Source organism: Melozone crissalis, unplaced genomic scaffold (genome assembly GCF_028551555.1).
Source record: "Melozone crissalis strain CALT ecotype California unplaced genomic scaffold, PUWL_Pcris_2 ptg000244c_1, whole genome shotgun sequence".
Lineage (NCBI taxonomy): Eukaryota > Metazoa > Chordata > Aves > Passeriformes > Passerellidae > Melozone > Melozone crissalis.
In genome coordinates, this window is record NW_026536003.1 from 1,039,669 (window position 1) to 1,046,387 (window position 6,719).

Below are 6,719 nucleotides of genomic sequence, written 5' to 3' on the forward strand. Positions count from 1 at the left end.
TTTTAGGGTCCCGACCCCATTTTGGATTAATTTGGGGTCCCCAGCCCATCCCCAGGATCCCCTTCCCCCCCCCCACCGAATTCCACTCCTGGCAACTGATGAGTCATCAGCGAGACACGCTCTGATTGGCTGGAAATTACACCCTTCCCCTTCCCCCGCGATCTCTTAGTATTTACCGCAGTGAAAGGCCTTAGTGTGTACCGGCGACTGATGAGTCAGAGTCGGGCCGGGCGCTGATTGGCTGAAAATTGCTGAGCGGGGCCAGTGCTCTGAGTTTGTGCCCAGCAAGTGGATTGTCATCAGTGCTGCGCGTTCTGATTGGTCGGGATCTGTTTATGGGTGGGGACCGGAGGAACTGGGGTTTCTTGGGGTTTATTTGGGTTAATTTAGGGTTTGTTTGGGGTTTATTTGGGGCTATTTATGTACTAATTGGGGTTTCTCTTGGGTTTTACTTGATTTATTTCTGTTTATTTGGTGTTATTTGGAATTATTTGAGTTTATTTGGAAGTACTTTGGTTTGTTTGGGTTTATTTGGGCTTCTTTGGAATTATTTGGGGTTCTTGGGAGTTATGTGGGTGTACATGGGGTTTTTTTAGGTGTACTGGAAATCATTTGGGGGTCTTTGAGTTTAATTCGGTTGCTTTTGTTTGTTTTTTTGGGGTTTTTTTGGTTTTTTTGGGGGGTTATTTGGGGCATTTTCAGGTATTTGGGTTTTTTTGGGTGTTCTTTGGGGCTTATTTCGAGTGTTTTGGGGTTATTTAGGTTATTTGGGGTCATGTGGGGTCAAAAAACCCGGGAATGTTTCTCCTGTAAAAAAACGGGAATTTTTCGTGAAAAATCTGAGAGTTTTTCCCCAAAAAACCGGGAAAGTCCTTTAAAAAATCCCAGACTTTTCCCAGCCAATAGCGGAGCGCCCCACCCCAAACTATCCAATCACCACTCTTCATCTCCCAAACCAACGAATCATGGCGCACCCCACCCCAAACCAACCAATCACCGCGGGTATTCCCTCAGGAACACCGGTCTTACCGTGCGCGGATCCAACCAATCACCGCATGCCTCCCCACCGCCCGCCTCTCGCGCGCCGAATCAACCAATCACCGCAGGTCTCCCCTCAGCTACTCCCGCCTCTCTCGAGCTGAACCAACCAATCACCGCGCGCCTCCCCTCGGCAAAGCCCACCTCCCTCGCCCCTCTCCTGTCAATCACCGCGCTCTCTATCAAACCAACCACTCACCGGGCGTCTCCCCTCAGCAACTCCCGCCCTCCCCGCCCCTCCTCAACCAATCGGAGCCGAGCCCAAAGCAGCGCCCCCTGACCACGGGCCGGGCATGGAGCGGGCGCCCCCTCCCCCCGCTCCCCCGAGACCCCCTCAGGGACCCCCGAGAGCCGCCCCGGGCTCGGGCGGGTCCTGCGGGAGGCGCTGGAGAGAGCGGGGGGGGGCGCTGGGAGAGGACGGGGGGCTCCGGGTACTGCTGAGGAGGTGCAGGGACAGGTGAGGGGTCCTGGAGGGGTCGTGAGGGGAATTTGGGGAGGGGTCTTGAGGATGTTTGGGGGGGGATTTGGGGAGGGTCTGGGGGGAACTTGAGGGGGTTTTAGCAGGGTCTGGGGGTGCTGGGGGGGAATCTGGGGAGGGGTCCTCGGGGGGTGTCAAAATCCGTCGTCACGAACGGGTTTCGTGATGGTTCATGGATTTGATGTCAGGGTGCAAAAAGAACTGACACGGTACAAGGGGGTTTGCAATGATAATCGAAACAAATGCACCTTTATTGAATGACCACAGCAAAATGCGATAGAGGGATTAAGGGAGAGAAAAGATAAAGGAAGAGAGAGGGAATAGGGCTGTCAAATGTAGAGACAAAGTCCTTTGGTCCAGTCCAGTCGAGGATCCGCCTGTTGCGTCGGGGAGATCTCGAAGTCTCTCGCTAACTCAGAGGTTTTTATTATGATAACTCCATTGGAAATTACGAGGGGGGGGATACAGATACAATAAGGAATAGATGTAACAGGTAGTCCATGCTCTCAGCAGTAAACGAGAGCCATTGTCTTCTTGGTCCAGCGGTCACAACCTGCAGGCAAACATCTCGCTTTGGTCAGCTTGCCTCCCCCACACACCTGCCCCGGGCTGGGGGTTTCAGTCCCAGTCCTTGGAAGGAGCAGAGGGGCCTTTTCACATGGGGGTTCCATGTCTCAGTCCTTGATGGAGAGGCTCCTTCCATCTCAGTCTGTCTGTCACGGTGGTTGTGAAACAGGTGAGGGTCTTCTGTGGGGGGACCACCTGAAACTCAGGAGAAGTCCAGCCAGGCCGAGAGGTGGCACAGCTCCCAAGGCTGTTGTTGCGAAAAGGGCACGATGCTCCCTTCTTGTCCTTGGGCTCAGTGTAGCATACAGCAAACAACACCTGTGAGAACAATGGCTTAGCAATGCTCTCAGATCTAGGGCGTTGTTGGCATGTGACTTTCTCCTTTGGAGCCAGAGATTTAAGACAGGGGCGGTCTTTTCTTAGTGGTCCCCCAATGACGATCCTGAGGCAGACGAGGGAAAATTTGGAACCGACTCTTACACCAATATAAAATTATTTTTTAAATTATATAAATTTAAGTTGTATGGTGTTTTCATAAAATAAAATAACATTTTATTAAAATTAAAAACTATTATTTTAAATTAATTAGCTATTCTTAACAAGGGTTGAGCTCTCCCTCCCTGCTCAGTGCAGGATGTGGGGAGGGGGCGATGCTGACGGGGCCGGGGGGGCTGCAGCTCTGGGGGCGTGGAAAAACGGCGAGGTTCTGGTGCTGCTGCTCTTCTTCCTCCTCTTCTTCTTCTTTCCAGTTCCTCCTTCCCTCACCTCCTCCTCTTTTCTTCTTATCCTGCCTCCTTCTCCTCCTCTCTCCGGCCTTTCTCCTGATCCTTCCTCTTCCTCTTCCTCTTCCTCTTCCTCCCCCTCCTCCTCCACATCCTCTTCCCGCTCCCCCCGGGCCCAGCCCCCACCCTTTGTCCCCCTCCCTCTTTCCACACCCCTCTCCATCGCCCCCCAATAAACGGCCCCGGGCCCAACTGGGAAGCTTTACTGGGAGCACTGGGAGCAGGCACTGGGCGGGGGCAGAGCGCCAGCAGGGCTGGGGGGGACACGGGACCCCCCCAAAGTCAGCGGAGCGGGGACGGAGCGGGGGGTCCCGGCGGGCCCGAGCCCACGGGGAGGGGCTGCGGCCGCCGCCGGCTCAAGAGCTCTGGGGGCAGAGAAAAGGGGGTGACACCGAGCTGGGGGCGCCGGCGGGAGCGCACACGCTCCGCCACGGCGGGGACGCCACCTCCGGCACCCGCCCTGACCTTCTTGCGCAGGGAGAAGCCGAGCCCCAGCGCCAGGAAGACCAAGCCCAAGACGAAGCCCCCGATGCCCGTCAGCATCTTGCTGCGGGCGGCGTCCGGCGGCATCTCTGGGGGGTCCGCAGGGCTCAGCAGCCCCAAAACCTCTCACCGACACCCCGAGCCTCTACCAGGGCCCTCCCTGTGGCCCCCAGCCCAGCCAGGAACCACTGAAACCTCCCCCCGATCCCTTTTTGGCCTGGCCAGGAGCCACCAAAGCCCCTCCCGTCCCTCTCAGCATCCCACAGCCCCCTCCCAGTTGCCCCCAGCACCCCAGGACCCCCAAAGCCTCTCGCAGTCTCTTGGCAGCCCCAGCAGGACTCAGCCAGAGCCCTCCCAGGCTGTGCCCAGCACAACCGAGCTCATGGCGCGCCCCGCTTTGCCATCGCCGATCTCCTTCCAGCCCCTCCGGGCTCACTGCGATCCCTCCCAGTCACACCCAGAGCCCCCAAACTCCCTCCCAGTCAGACCCAGCGCCCCCAAACTCCCTCCCAGTGCCCACCAGGACCCCCCCAAGCCCATCCCACCCTCCCCAGCATCCCCCAAACCCCTTCCCAGCCCTTGCCCAGCCCCTCTCCCAGTTCCAGCCCGGGTCTCTCCATCTCCCTCCCAGTGGCTCCCAGCACAGCCCAGCGGCTCTGCCAGCGCCCCCAGGGGCTCCCCCGTACCCCAGTGCCGCCTTGGGGGCTGCTCCAGGCTGACGTGCTCCACCTGGCAGCTGTAGCTGAGCCCGCGCCGGGGCGGCGTTTCCAGCAGCAGCAGCAGCTGGTAGGTCCAGTCCCCGTTGGGGACCACGTCGGTGGCCACCACGTGCTCCGAGAGCTCCTGCTGGCCCTGGAACCACCTCACCTGGATGGCAGCAGGGTAGAAATTCATCACGGAGTAGAGCAGGCGGCCGGGGCCGGGCTGGGAGCTCGAGGGGGGAACCAGCGAGACGGACACGCTGGGGGGCACTGGGAGAGAGAGCAAGAGAGAGAGCGGGGACACAGTGGGATCAGCTGGGGGGCACTGGGAGAGAGAGGGGAGGGCTGGGCTGGGCTGGATAGGGACTGGGAACGGACTGAAATGGACTCGGAGTGACAGGGAATGGATTGGGGAATGTGGTGGGAGGGACTGGGAATGGGCTCGGATGAATTGGGAATGTGCTGGGAGGGAGTGGGAGAGACTGGGAGGGAGTTGGGTGACACAGAGAGATGGGAAGGAATGAGGGAACTGGGAGAGAGGGTGGAGGTCTGAGAGTGAACTGTGAATGAACTGGGAGGAGACTGGGAATGGACTGGGAGAGACTGGGGAGGAACTGGGCATGGTCTTGGAGGGACTGGAATGGCACTGGGAGGGATCTTGGTGGCACTGGGAGGAACTGGGAATGAAGTGCACGGCACTGGGAGGTCGAGTCCGGCGCGAGGCACTCGGCGCTGCGGGTCTGCCTGGCAGCAGATGAGTCATGAACAGGATGCGATCTCATTGGTTGCCAAGCGTCAACTTTACGGGTCGCTGAAATGGACGCGCGGGGGGCCACTGGGAGGGACTGGGAGCATCTGGAGACCTCGGGGGTCGGCACAAGGAGGGCTGAGGGCTCTGGGCCGATGCCCATGGAGATTTTGAGGGGCTCCAGGGTCACTGGCAGGGCAGGCCCCGAGGGGACGCGCTCTGCCTCGCGCTCACCTCGGCGCTCCGTGTGGAACGGGGTAAAATTCTTGTACCAGCACGGGCAGAACCAGTCCACCGCAGTCCGTCTGTCCTCCATGAATACCGCGTTGCTGTTTCAGCGCTTGGCCAACTTCTCCCCATAGGGGGTGAACCCCACAAAGTGCCCCACGTCGCTGTCGAACATTATGAACTGATCCCGGTTGTAGACGGATCTCTGGACGTACCTCACCTTCTCCGTGCCGTTAATGAAGTAACACTCGGACTTTGTCATCCTTTGGAACACCCCTGTGTGTGCAGAACATAGATCGGGGGGTGCCTCTCCAACACCCTCCCCCAGAACCCCCAGAGCGCCGGGGCCACCCCGGATCCCCACTCCGCACCCCCTGTGCCCCTCGGCCGCCATGGGACCCTCCTGCCCGCGCTGCCGCTTCCTCTTTGCCGCCCTTCCCCCATTTCCCCTTCCACATCCTCTCCCCTCCCACCCCCGGCCGCTCCCCAAATCACTTTGGGGTGCCATTTCTCCATTTTCCCACAAATTCCCCAAACCCCAGGCCCCATTGCGATCAGTTTTGAGGTCCCCCCCTCCGCTTTTGCCCGCTTCCCCACTCCTCCCTCTCCTCCCCCCGCCCCTCAGCCCCTCCTGCTCTCCCTTTGGGGGGGTCCCTTCCTCCTCCCCCTCCATTCCGGGCTCCCCCCTTCGCCCCCTTTTCCCCCTTCTCCCCCCCGTCCCAGCGCCTCCCGCCCCCCCGCTCACCCGAGAGCTCCGCGCCCGCAGCCGGGGGGGCTCCCAGCACCACCAGTGCCGCCAGTAGGGCCCCAGCTGCCGCCCCTCGCCCCATGGCCGGGGCCGGGCCGGGAGCAGCAGCCCCAAAGCAGCCGCGCTGCGCTGGGAGCGCCAGTCCGGAGCAGGGCGGGCTCGGCAGCGCCGCGCGCTCTCATTGGCTGCCGCCGCTTCTGGGCAGCGATCGGCCACGGGCTCTGCCCAGCAACCGATGAGGCAATCCAACGCACCGACCGCTCATTGGCTGCACCGCCTCCTGCCTGCGCTGCCATTGGCTGAGGACTTTCCGGGACGCTGCAGCCCCGGGCTGGGGGTTTTTTGGGCAGGGGGAACCTTGGGGCGCCGGGCAGGTGGGAGCTCAGGTGAGCCCAGCAATGCGGGCCCAGGTGCGCGGCATCTCAGGGCTGCCCGTGGCGAGCGGTGACGCTGGCCCGCTGCCAGGCACCCCCAGAGCCGCTCTGTCCCTGCCCCCGCAGCCGCACAGGGACAGAAAATGGAACCGAGGGTTCCTGCGTGGGGACAAGGACCGGGAGAGATCCCTCAGCAAATCCCACACTGGCACAACAGACCCGGCCTGGGCACACGGAGGGAATTTATTATCAACCAAATCACAGCAGCACAAGGAGAAGGGAAAGAAATCTCTCCAACACCTTCTCCCTGCCCAACACGGATCACCCAGAACAGGGGTCACCAGGGCTCTGCCCAACGGGGGTCACTGGGGATCATCCAGCGCGGATTCTCCCATGGGGGATGGAGCTGGAGCAGCGCACCAAGCTCTTCCCACACTCGGGACACTCGCAGGGCCTCTCCCTGGTGTGGAAGTGCTGGTAAGTGACGATCTCTCAATCCCACCTGAAGCTCTTCTGACATCCCAAGCACTCCTAGGGCCATTCCCCAGTGTGGATCTTGTGGCGCTTGCTGA

The 6,719-nt window shown here is 60.4% G+C and overlaps 1 pseudogene; it reads right to left on the reverse strand.

Moving 5' to 3' along the window:
• Positions 1-783: 783 nt before the first annotated feature.
• On the reverse strand, positions 784-5,795 carry LOC128949483 (class II histocompatibility antigen, B-L beta chain-like; annotated as a pseudogene).
• Between the last annotated feature and the right edge of the window lie 924 nt (positions 5,796-6,719).